Source organism: Bufo bufo, chromosome 7 (assembly GCF_905171765.1).
Source record: "Bufo bufo chromosome 7, aBufBuf1.1, whole genome shotgun sequence".
Taxonomy (NCBI): Eukaryota; Metazoa; Chordata; class Amphibia; order Anura; family Bufonidae; genus Bufo; species Bufo bufo.
Genome location: NC_053395.1, coordinates 180252580 through 180265586, shown reverse-complemented (window position 1 = coordinate 180265586; position 13007 = coordinate 180252580). Strand labels below are relative to the sequence as shown.

The 13007-nt window shown below is 43.4% G+C and overlaps 1 protein-coding gene across 1 annotated transcript in view; it reads right to left on the bottom strand.

Moving 5' to 3' along the window:
- The window catches only part of PDE11A (phosphodiesterase 11A), a 677788-nt gene that overhangs the window by 208690 nt on the left and 456091 nt on the right, over positions 1–13007 (bottom strand). The gene's annotated exons all lie outside the window — the stretch shown is intronic.

The following is a 13007-nucleotide window of genomic DNA, read 5'->3' as shown; positions in this document are numbered from 1 at the left end:
AATAGGAGGCAGAATGGAAGGGAATGCCACCACTTAAAGGGCTTTGGGCCCTGAAAAAGAAGATTCATACTTTCCTGCTCTACTCCGCCCCCGCTGTCTCCATCTTCCTCTCAATAATGACTGGCTTCAGCGGTGACGTGCTGCTTGTGGCCACATCACTGCTGAAGCCAATCATTGGCTGGAGTGGTGCATGTGACCATGTCCATAGTCAACCAGATGTAAACAGCATGGGGATCGGAAGATGGATACACTGGGGGCAGCACAGAGAACTGGAACAGGTAAGTATAAATCTTTAGTTTCACAGGCCATGCTGCAATTTGTTTAAAAATAATTTTTTACCGGGAAATCCCGTTAAGCTTCTATTGCACGGCACGATATTTGGTCAATTACTGGGAACATGTGTTCATAGGAACGCTCATTCTTGATATCTGGTCTGTATAATCGTACCGCCGATCAACCGATAAATAAGCAATTATTCTTTTGTCGGCTGATTTGTATATTTTATTAGGATGAAAGATTCATGATTATCGGCAGCACATCTCCCTGTGTAAGCAGGAATATGCTACCGATAATCAATAGAACTGAATAACGGAGGAATGACTGTGGTAGTGATCATTCCTCCCTATTCACTTTGCATCAACCTGTGTAATAGGCCGAAGCAAACGAGCACCGATCAACTTTTTTTTTCCCCGGCCCCTTGACATAGAGCAATGTGACAATGTGGCCCTCACAACAAAAAAGGTTGTGCACCCCTGGTATAGAAGAAAGTACATTTTAGGTGTTTTTTTTTTGCAGTATTTGCGATAACATATTTATGTAAAAATGCACTTCATTTGACGACTTTGTGTTTCTAAATCTGCAGAAAGCCGTAACAGAACCGCTCTTAGTCTTGCTGTTCTTGGTGGCATTGTAATGGGAGCTCTATGACTGGCACTGTTGCGGAATCTGTTATAGGAACACTATGTCATGTCCAATAGAAGAAAGGATGAGTTCACATCTGCGTTCTGGATTCCGTTATGGCTTTCCGTTATAACATGGTTATAATGGAAAATAACGGAATCCATAAGACGGAAGTCAAAACGGAAGCCTTTAAGCAGGGGCGTACATAGAAATCACTGGGCCCCATAGCAAGAATCTGAATTGGGCCCCCTAACCCTGACCACTACCCACCCCTGGCCCGTCCCACCTCCTGTACTGACTCCTCCCATGCCACACCCCCATTAAAGAATCACTAATGCCCCCCAAAATGCCCGTAAGGAAGGAGTAGGAGAGCACAATGTGCTCTATGAGCCCCCAACCCTTAATGCCCCCCAAAATGCTCAGGCCAGTGTGCTTTCCTTCTACTCCTCTCCCCCTGGGCATTTTGGGGGGCATCAGGGGTTGGGGGGCTCATAGAGGACTCAGGAAGGGGGGGTGGAGGCTCATAGAGGACAGTGTGCTTTCCCCCTACTCCCCCCCCCCGGACATTTTAGAGTAATGGGGGCATTAGGGGTTGGGATGCTCACCCATAGAGGACTGGGGGGGGGGAGACTCAGAACAGTGTGCTTTCCTCCTACTCCTCCCGCCCTGGGCATTTTGGGGTAATGGGGGCATTAGGGGGGCTAATAGAGGATTCAGGGGGGGCTCATACAGGACAGAGTAGGAGGAAAGCAGACTGTCCTCTATGAGCCCCCCAAACCCTTAATCCCCCCCCCCCAAAATGCTCAGGACAGTGTGCTTTCCTTCTACTCCTCTCCCCCCTGGCCCTGGGCATTTTGGGGAGCATTAGGGGATGGGGGGCCTATAGAGGACTCAGGGGGGGAGGCTCATACAGGACAGAGTAGGAGGAAAGCAGACTGTCATCTATGAGCCCCCCCTCCCTATGAGTTCTCTTGCTGCCTGGCAGTGGCAGGCAATGCTGCATTAATCTATCCCTTCCCGTTCCCATACACAACAACAAACCAACTACAGCACACCAACCAATCAATAGACAGTGACCACCGTCCAGGACTCTGTGTCCGGTCAGGAGCGGTCGGGCAGGCGGGCAGGCCTTTAGTCTGGGGCTGGGCTCGGTGCAGGGTTCACTCACTCAGGTCAGAGAATGAATGCCTGCAAACACTGGCCAATCAGCAGCTGCCTCTTTGTGCTGCTGACTTGTGCTGATTGGCCAGTGTGAAAAGAGAACACGCCCGCAGCCTAGCCGGGAGAATCAAGTTCATGCAGTGAGGCAGGTTAATACAAGACGGGCGGGGGGAGGGGGGCGTGCCGCCGATCAAAGTCAAAGGCAAGTGCCACGGGCCCGCTGCGCCACAGTGTGTGGGACCCATAGCAATGGCGTGGTCTGCCTATATTGGCGGTACGCCACTGCCTTTAAGAGGCATTCCGTTTTGATCTGTCTTCATAGAAGTCTATGGGAATCATAATGGATCCGTCTGATTCCCGTTATGCAAGACGGAAAACAAAGTCCTGTCGACAGGACTTTTTTCTCTGTTCTATATAACGGAAACGGGACCGATCCGTTATGATTCCCATAGACTTCTATCATAATACAAGTCATTGGGCAGTATAACGGATCCGTCCTTCCGTCTTATGGATTATTTTCCATGTTTCGATGTTATAAGGAAAGCCATAACGGAATCCAGAACGCAGCTGTGAACCCACCCTAATGTAAAACAATTGTTGAGCTTTGCAGGTTGACTATGCCTCTTCCCGGTCTCCAGACGCTGTGGTGTTATTTTACGTTAATCGTGTGACACTAGTGATCATGTTACTGTTAGTAGCCTCGCATTCGTTGCCAGCAGTTTACGCTTACACATTTTACATTTGCTGACTTTTCTTATCCGTGCAGTGACAGTACGACACGCGGACATTGCTCATTATCTCTTCCAATTTACAAGCGGATCATTGGGTGGCGATTATTCATTTTTAAGTAAACAGATTAAAAATTGAGAAGAATCATACCGAAGCTTCCCATTTTGCAAATGACAGGTCATGTAATAAGGTATCCTAGCAGCATTTTGTTGCCGTGGCAACACACAACCCTTTACAGCACACCGCCTGAGACGTGCGTCACCTGATCGCTGACCCTATAACATGTGAAGTTGCCCAGAGTAATGCGCTATGTGCCTTCCGGAGTTGAGTATTTGCAAAAGCAGTTCACACATGCAATGCAATTCATTCTAATATATATATATGTATATATATAATATTGCGTCATGAAAGTAGGGCATTTAAGTAGAAGCAGCAATGGTGATTTACTCATCTCAAACAATTTATTGAAACAAAAGCCAACACCAGTGGTGGGTATACCCCCACAAAATGTTACTGTCTCAACAACTTGTCATGTGGCCTTGAGCATCAATTACAGCTTGACAACGACGTCTCATGCTGTTCACAGGTCGACTTATTGTCTGCTGAAACATGGCATCCCACTCTTCTTGAAGGGCAGCCCTCAGGTTATTAAGGTTCTGGGGTAGAGAGTTACAAGTCTCTACACAGTAACTCAGCTGATCCCATAGATTTTCAATGGGATTCAGGTCTGGAGAAAGTGCAGACCACTCCATTTGAGGTCCCCCAGTCTCCATTCCCTAATGATGTGACCTCGATGAGCTGGCACATTGTCGTCCATGATGATGAAATTAGGCCTGTGTTGTTCATGCAGAGGCACAATGACTGGATAAATGATGTTATTCAAGTATTTTGGGCCTGTCACTGTACCATTCACAAAGTGTAGGACAGTTAGACACACCTGCCCACACTGTAACACCACCACCATCAAAGGCAAACAGTGGCTGACGCATAGCGCTCTCCTTGACATCTCCAACATCATTGGCGGCCACCATTTCTACTCAGCTTGAATTGATTTTCATCAGTGAACAGCACTGAGGCCCACCGGTTCCTCGTCCAGTGTAGATGCTCCCTGGCCCACGCAAGACGATGACGCCTGTGCCTGGAAGTGTGGTCATGTACCCTTGCAGGTCATCCAGCAAACAGACCACGCTGATGTAAATGGTTTCGAATGGTCTGACGTGACACTTGGGTCACTTTCACCTCCCTTAAATGTGCCTGGAGTTGTGTGGCATTCATCATCCAGTTCCGCAGTGCATTATTCACAATTAAGAGGTCATTAGTGTGGGATGTGGCCAAAGGACGTCCACTTCTATGCCTTTCTGTGACTCTTCCAGTCTCTCTGTATTTCTTTTGCAACCTGCTGATGACACTTTGTGACACACTAAGCTCAGTGGCCACTTCCGTCTGAACATCCTGCTTGAAGCCTTGCAATGGCAAGGTACTGTTGATCGATTGTTAGGTGTCGTCTTGGTCTCATGATGTCAAAATGTGAACAGCATGATGAGGAGGAATTCTAACTGAACCAGGAAATGTATTGGGTGATTCATGTATCCAACACCTGTTGTGAATTTTGCCGTTAAGCTCCTTGTTAGAGAACAGCAAGTTGTGCAAAAAGTACTGAAACATTGAACAGTTGGACATGTGCTTACAAAAGTTTTGAGAAGGTCACATTAAGTTCACCTGTAAAGCTTAGAGGGAATTTTAGGTTCATCCTGAAATTTCACCCACAAGCCAAATATTCCTAACTTTTTGTGAGTAGTTGTATATAAAACAAAGGGCTGAAGAAAGACATTTATCCATCAAGTTCAAACTATTATAATGGAATCTTGATCCAGGCAAACAATACTCATGCGGATTTTATGGAAAATAATCCTTCTTTAAAGGGGTGATGCCATGATTGATGTAAAAGATGAAAATCCGCCATCATATTGTACATGACCATCTCTAACAAAGCTGGAACCAGCACTTATACCCACATGAATCCAGAGACCTACCCTCCATTCGTTGCTCTGCTAAATTTTCTTCAGCCTGGCAGCTCAGGGGTTAGGACCTTTCTGAGGAGGCATGCCCTTTCTACTGCAGCTTTCTCCCTATCACAACTCAGGGGGTGTAATATTTATTTGCTGGGTAGCAACCCATACAATTCAGCTCCTGCAGGAATTTTCACTCAGCTTGCTTATACAGTGATCCCTAAGATACAATGGCCTCAGGATACAATATTCTCAATATACAATGGTCTTTTCTGACCCATCGTAAGTTGAAACTAGACTCAACATACAATGTCAGACTCAGATCCAACCAATCAAGGGCCCTTCTCTGGTAAAATAGCTGGATTAGTTGCTAGTTATCAGCTATTCCTGACTGTTACATGTAAGGACTTGTTTTGTCTGTCTTAGTTATCTGCTTATTTTTCTTAAATCTTCATTTTCTCTTATCCTGGATGACATTTTGGGGCTTTAGAACCGATTACTCAAGTTACAATGGTTTCACCATACAATGGTCGTTCTGGAACCAATTAATAATGTAACTTGAGGGACCATTGTATAGGAAATCTGGATGACTCTTTTAGAAAATAGGTTTCTAAAAATATAAATGGAATCAATCACTGTTTTATGTGACATTTTATCGCTTTGCTATTGTTCCGTGAAGCCTTATTTTAGGAAATGTTATTTAGGAGCAAAGAAATCCCTGATTAATTTACACTCTTAAATTCTGAAGGAGCACAGTGTTATTACCAAGGGCGTATAACCCATAGAGGCAGACCATGTGGTTCTTATGTGGCCCTTGGAGGGAGAGGGCCCAGCACTATTGATTTAAAGAGGACCTGTCCCCTCTCCTGACATGTCAGTTTTAGTAACTACTTGCATCCCCCATGTAATACCAATTGTGGAGCATCTATTCTAGGTTGTGCCATTCCTTTACAGTAAAGGTACTGCTGGGTGTTAACAGTAGCGGATGTGTCTGACACCCCCCAACTGATAACACCCATCTGTACCTTTACTACAACCTGCTAGCAGTACAAAAGCTGTCCCCCCATCTGTACCTTTACTGCAAGCTGCTAGCAACTCATTCATAACTTCAAGCAGGAATAATAAAACAATGGCACAAGATATAGGCATAAGAATAGATGCTCCAGAATTGTCATCTCATGGTGAATGCAAGTAGTTACTACAACAGACATGTCATGAGAGGTGATAGGTCCTCTTTAATGCCATTTGCTACCAGGAGGCAGGACTTCCCTCTCTAGATGCTTTCTTAGCAAACAAGGGGGTAAGAAACGGTCCTGAAATGCAATGGAGGGGGAAATAAACACCTTTGCTTCTGGATGACAATATGGGGGCTCTTTTTATCTTTGCTTTAGGGTCCCCATTTTCTCTGTACGCCACAGTTAATTGTATGAAGAAATGAACGCTTACATAGTTCAGATTTTTTTTTTTTTTACAGATATTCTTTAAGAGCTTTCAAATGCTAACAAAAACCATCTAATTTTCTTAACAATAAAATTCTACAAAGGACGTGTAACGTTCAATTCAAGAATAACCTATAATCTATAGAAGCTCATGCACTGACACCAGAGGTATGCAGAAGCCTGACAGCAGTTGTATGTAGAAGCAGGGACTACGTCACTCCTAATGCCTGTGCTATAGAGGGGACTGAGACTACCTAATGAGCTCTTCCTCTGGGAGCTTATTTCACCCACGCAGGCAAGCAGCCAATGTGACCGAGCAGTGGAGGTGAAAGCCTTAAACATTAACGAGCGACATTAGACTGAAGCAGATCTGAAAAAAAATGAGAGAACATCTCATCCTATCCTCCCAGTGCAAAAACTGAGATATTTTTAACTCTATAAAGTATTTACTAGTAACATCATTGTCTTTTTTTATGTGGTTAGATGACATCGGAATAAACTGGCATCAGAAAACAAATATCTTCTCCATTTTAATCACTTTAAAGGTACACTTCCATCAAAATGTTTTATATTCTATGCATTATGAAAAACGGGTGGATGGTTTTTTGGATCTGATTTATTGAAGTCACTCCATGTATTCTACTTCCTGTCCTGGCTCTTTAACTTCCTCTTTGATTGAACTTTGAGCATGGAAAAGAGCCTGACTTAACTCTCTCAGTCAGACCATGACTGCAACCAGAGAGAGATTCCATGTATGGACTGATTAAGGGTACTTTCACACTAGCATTTTTTGATTCCAGCAGGCAGTTCCGGCAACATAACTGCCTGCCGGATACGGCAAGCCGTGTACAAACGGAAAGCCTTTTTTTCCAGATCCGTTAGACGGATCCGGTGAAATATCGTCTGTCTAATCCGGTATCATCCGGAATAACGATCCGGTATTTAAAGATCAAAAAATAATAATAGCTCCTCCTATGTCCCGGCACATGTGCAGACCAGGAAACCCAGCGATGCGTCAATTTACGGAACACTTGGCATTAATACATCGGTATGGAAATTAGTGCCAGCCAGTGTGGTATTGTTCCGCACAAGGGAAGGAACTGAAGACATCCTGTTGCATACTGAACAGATTGCTTTCCATTCAGAATGCATTAGGACAAAACTGATGCATTTTTTTCCGGTAATGAGACCCTATACCAGATTTCAATACCGGAGAAGAATAATGCTAATGTGAAAGTACCCTTAGAGCATCATATACTACACTAATTAATGCAAAGTTCCTCAGTAGGCATCATTATCTAGGCCTATCAAGAGAATAAGAGAGCTGTCCTACTGTTATCCCAACTATAAATTGGCGTGGTATTAAAACAGTGCTCAACCCCATATGCAGTGGTGCATCTATACCGGAGGGCAGATCCTGCACTTGTTGTCCGCTGCTAATGGCAATCCCCAGCAAAAATGCATACAATGGAGGATGCCTGCAGCGGACCACAAGTACCACAATGGACATCCTACACAGGATAGCAAATGTGTGGATGTGATAAACAGTATATATAATATAACAAAAACAAAGACAGGTGCACTCACCCGAGCTACTTGAGAAACCTTGGCGCGGTGCTCGGGCTCAGACATGTCCTCACGTAGGACATGTTGGCTAATCTCTAAATTTTAACACCAGTTTGAGGGCTTAGTAAGACCACAGAGTGCACCTGTCTTTGTTTTTGTTATATTATATATACTGTGTATCACATCCACACATTTGCTATCCTGGGTATGCATTTTTGCTGGGGATTGCCATTAGCAGCGGACCACAAGTGCAGGATCTGCCCTCCGGTATAGATGCACCACTGCATATGGGGTTGAGCACTTCCTGCTTTTTAATACCACGCCAATTTGTAGTTTGTATTTTGAATTTTTTGGAGGTGTAGAAACTCCTAGTCTGAATGTGCCTTTATTTCCGTCTACAGGCAGCATTCTGGTGCATATGTGAGGCCCGGGCTATATCAGCCAGTCTTGGGTGGGGCTCAGAGCTCTCTGCCTCCTCCCATTGTATGCATGGTCACATGCTGGAGGTTACTGGGAGATTGCTTTGAGTCGGACCTTGCGCTCCTGTAATTCGCCCACTGGTTCCTGGTATTGCCCATACGGCCCAGGTAGGTTTAGAGTTAGGTCCCGAGCTACTTGAGAAACCTTGGCGCGGTGCTCGGGCTCAGACATGTCCACACGTAGGACATGTTGGCTAATCTCTCAATTTTAACACCAGTTTGAGGGCTTAGTAAGACCGCAGAGTGCGCCTGTCTTTGTTTTTGTTATATTATATCTACTGTTATCCCAATCTACACCTAGTATTATCATGAGGATCACCCCTATGGCAGCAGTACACTGACAATGGATTATCTATCTATATAGTAGGTCTTATCATTTGTGTTGACTGCTGTAGAAGGACAAGTTTTTTTTTTTTTTTGTATTCAACCCTTCCTGACATTCGCAATACATGTATACAGTCTCTACTGGCATTCAAGTTCATCCTAAGGGTGTTAGCTGGGGACTGAAGTCTAGGCTCTATACAGGTCATTCAAGTTCTTTAACAATAAACCATTTCCCAGATGTAATAATGTGTCTGCACCAGAGCTGTCTAAAAAAGTTGCACAATATGGTGCATTTATTATCTACAATTTTTTCTAACATGCTTGATGAAGGCATGGGACTTACAGGAAAGTGAGCAGAGCTTTATGGGGAAGGGTGTGACCTAAGGGATGCATTTTCCACCCATATTTTGGAGCAATTCTGGTGTAAAACCAAGAGCTGGTATAGAATCAGAGAAAAGTGTCTATCCCTGCACCAGATTTATCATCCAGCTGGAGCTCCTGTGATAAATCTGGTGCAGGTCTACACAGCCGGTCTAAGCTTATACCATCTTTATGATCAGTACATCTGGGTCTATGTCCTTTATAGACCATACTTTGTGCACTGGAGCACAGTCATGTTGGAACTGAATAGGGCCTTCCTCAAACTATTGCAACAAAGGTGGAAGTGATAATTGTCTAAAATGTCTTAGTAAGTTCTTACATCAACATTCCCCTCACTGGAAACCCTGAAAAAAGCCAGCTATCATTATCCCTCCTCCACCAAGTTTTACAAGAAGCACTATGCATTTGGGTAGGCAGATATGTTGATTTACCCTGCTAGACAGTGAAACTGTCACGGTGCGGTGCGGGGAATACACTCCACACCAAACACAGGAGGGAGGGGGGAAAGGTACTAGGCCTGGAAACTAGGGAAAGGGTAAAGGTCACCACCTGGTAAGTCGGAGAGAAAAGGTATATTCCCAGACTGTCTATAATCACAAAGGACTGTCCATGCTAGCAAAGGTAAAGCTCGGTCATTGTAAAAGGCTTTGCTGTTTGTGGAGAGGTTATATGCCGCCCTGCCTTGCACCCAGCCAAACTGTTCACCATCTACCACTTGGTAGGATCCCCAAGGTGAACGCCTTGTCATAAATCAGGCACAGCATCCGACAGCCCATGCGCCTCAACTGAAATCAGGGGATTTATGATAAATCTGGCTCTAAGAGTTAAATTGACAGAGTGAGGCAAGGGTAACAAAAGGTTTCCTATATATGTAATGTATATAGATTAAGCTATTTATTTTTTTCTACTTTTATTATAGGTGTTTGATTTTGTTTCAAATATGGCATTATTACATATATCTTTTCTATGAAGCCGTAATGCAGTGTTGAATTATTTGTGGTGAGATAAAGGCCATTACTGTATTTTTCAGACTATAAGACGCACCTTTTTAGCAAGAAAAAAATCTTGCTAAAAAGTACCTGCGTCTTATAGTCCGCAACTTAGTAGAAGTTCCCACTAGACAACATGGTGTGCACACTATTCATCACACGCTATGTTCTCATCAGAGGTCGCATGTGGCAGTGGAGCCAGGGGAGAGAGAAGCAGCAGAAAGAGATGTGGGGCAGCAGTGGTGAGGGCTGAGGGAGAGAGCTGGAAGGATGGAGCTGTCCAGCGCCTCTTCTCTTTTGTTTGCTACAGGGACTTGTTACACAGAGAGCTGGGCAGCAAAGAAAGCTGAAGAGAAGCTGGCGTGAGAGCCAAGGGAGAGAGTTGGAGGAACGGAGATGTCTGCAGCGCCTCTTCTGTCTTTTAGTTATCACATAGTGAAAGGCAGAGCTTGTATAATAATGTATACACCATGTCTTGACTGGGGAAGCCTGTACCTCCTATGAGCACATACATACATACATGACTGGCTGCCTGTTGAACTGACGTTTCTTACTGCTGCTATTGATGTGCCCAGCACCCTGAGGAGGAGGTGGATATTCCTCATCATTCTGACTCCCTACAGCGGCAGCCCCATCCTCCTCCTGCCCTGAGATCACTGGCATCATGAGCTGGCCCTTCTCCTCTAAGGACAGCAGACCTGTTCCTGTGTATATGTAGTGCAATATATAGTGTGTACCTGTGTATATTTAGTGCCATGTATAGTGTATATTTGTTTATACGTAGTGCCATGTATAGTGTATACCTGCGTATATGTAGTACAACCACTAGGGGAGCTTTAATAAGTAGAAATTATCTCATTTTCTGTAATCTAAACCTGGGGTTCATCTTATGGTCTGGTGCGTCTTATAGTGCAGAAAATACGGTATATTTCAGGGTTGGGGCTTGTACTATATAATAGTAGCTAGCAGGGCATAAGTAAAACTTCTTATTGATGCCCCTTCCTAAAGCATGTATGTGAATATTATCCGCAGTCATATTAAGATACATCGATAAAATGGAAGAAAATGATGGACACTTTGTGCACAATATTTTTATCATAGAATTCTATAATAATTGCTCCAAAGACATAGACACACTTTTATGGTTGATGGACTCTCCTAAAGTGTATTTCTGTGCATGTGTTTATTTATAATTATTGTGATTATTATAATGACAATATTATTATAAAAATTGCATTCCACTTAAATGAAAAGTGTGATGTTTCTTTTTCTATTGCATATTTCAGCTTCTCACAACTTTACTTCTCTTTCCCTTGGTAGCAAATTTTCCCACAAAGAATCACTGCCTTTTTTGCATTCTTCTTAAATCTAGTAAAACTGTCATACATCAGGAAAACTGAATAATATTATTCAGGGCTCTCCATTTGCCGATGGAGCAGTAGGGAATAAGAATTGCCTGCAGATAAGCCGAAAGCATTGAGATAACTAGATGCAATCTTAGATGGGTTAAAATTGCACTGGTTTTTTCATGAATACTTCAAGAAAGGGACAAAAAAGAAAAGTAAAAAGGGAAGAGAAACAGAACAGAAACTTCATAAAGTTACAAGAAGTATGTATTGTCATTTGTATTCCCTAGAAAAAGATTTTTGCCATTACATTGACAGTAAGTCTCCACGTAAAACAAAAAGTACATGAAATGTTAGAGTTACATTCACACCTGACATATTAATCTGGAGGGAATTCCACTAGCAGATGATATCTGTTCAAACAATGACATTGTTTACCATTGTAACGAATGACTGCTATGCCCATAGGTTACTCCTTTTATTGTCCATAGGAGAAAATGGTGTTCTAAAAAAATCTGATTGGAATGTAAAACACGTAGTTGAACTGTGGAAAAACAGATGTACATCTTTAAAGGGGTTTTCCATCTTTTTACAAGTTTTTAAACTCTTCATCCTGCAAGCCTGTAGAGTCAAGCACACTTACCTGCTTCCCGCTGCTTGTTTTCGGCTCCACTGCTCTCTTCGATGCGCACAGATGGGGGTCACATGCTGCTGCATCTAATGACTGCCAAGTGGCACATCGCCCAGTGACCATCCTCATTGTGGTACACATCACCCCATCAGTTCTGAAAGTTTATATGTGGGACCGAAGAAGCCACTTGACTCAACCGTGGTGGAGGGGCAGGGGGAGAATTTAAGAACATAGAAAAAGCTGGAAAACCCCTTTAGGTGGTACAGACCTTTTTACTGATAATTAAAGATCTCCAGCACAGGTCACAAAAAAACTGACAAAATTTACAATATACAGTACTGGTATCTATTGTTTACTAGTGAAGGAAAATGGTGGCTCACCCTGTCAGTAACTCTGGAGTGGGTGCTGCAAAGCCCTATTGACTCACCCGGTCAAAAAGTAGTGACAGATTATAATTATATTATATTATAAAATATTTTATATTACAGCCTTATAATCTATTGTTTACTGACCACTGGGATCAAGTGATAAGCTGGCCATACACATTAGATAATATTTGCTAAACCCAGCAATTTTAGAGGAACCAACCAAGTATCCTGTGTGCATAGTGTTGTCTGGACTTCCCCCAAATGGCAGATGTTGGGTGAAACAAGGATAAGGCTGTTGGATTTCAATATACCCTATATTTTTGACCTCAGAGGACATAAGCCAGCGTCAAAAGTTTCTTGAATTGGCTCTATCCTCTCTCCCCACCCAGAACACATACTTGCTTGGCAAAGCTGAGCATATCCTTGTAAAGTCATGGGGTCTGACAACTATCTAAAGTGTACGGCCAACTCTACTTACTGTACCAGTGGACCCCATTTCAAACACCTGCCCCATATAATGTATTAGCTAGGATAAAGAAGTGAGTGCAACACAGCCTAGCAAGGCCAACTCAAATGTGCTGGAACCCCTAGCCTTCTGCATAGCCAGCCCCAAATCCCACATCTTGGGGACGTTCTACTCTACCATGTATGAAAGCTGTCCAGATATTATCTATAGAAAATGATA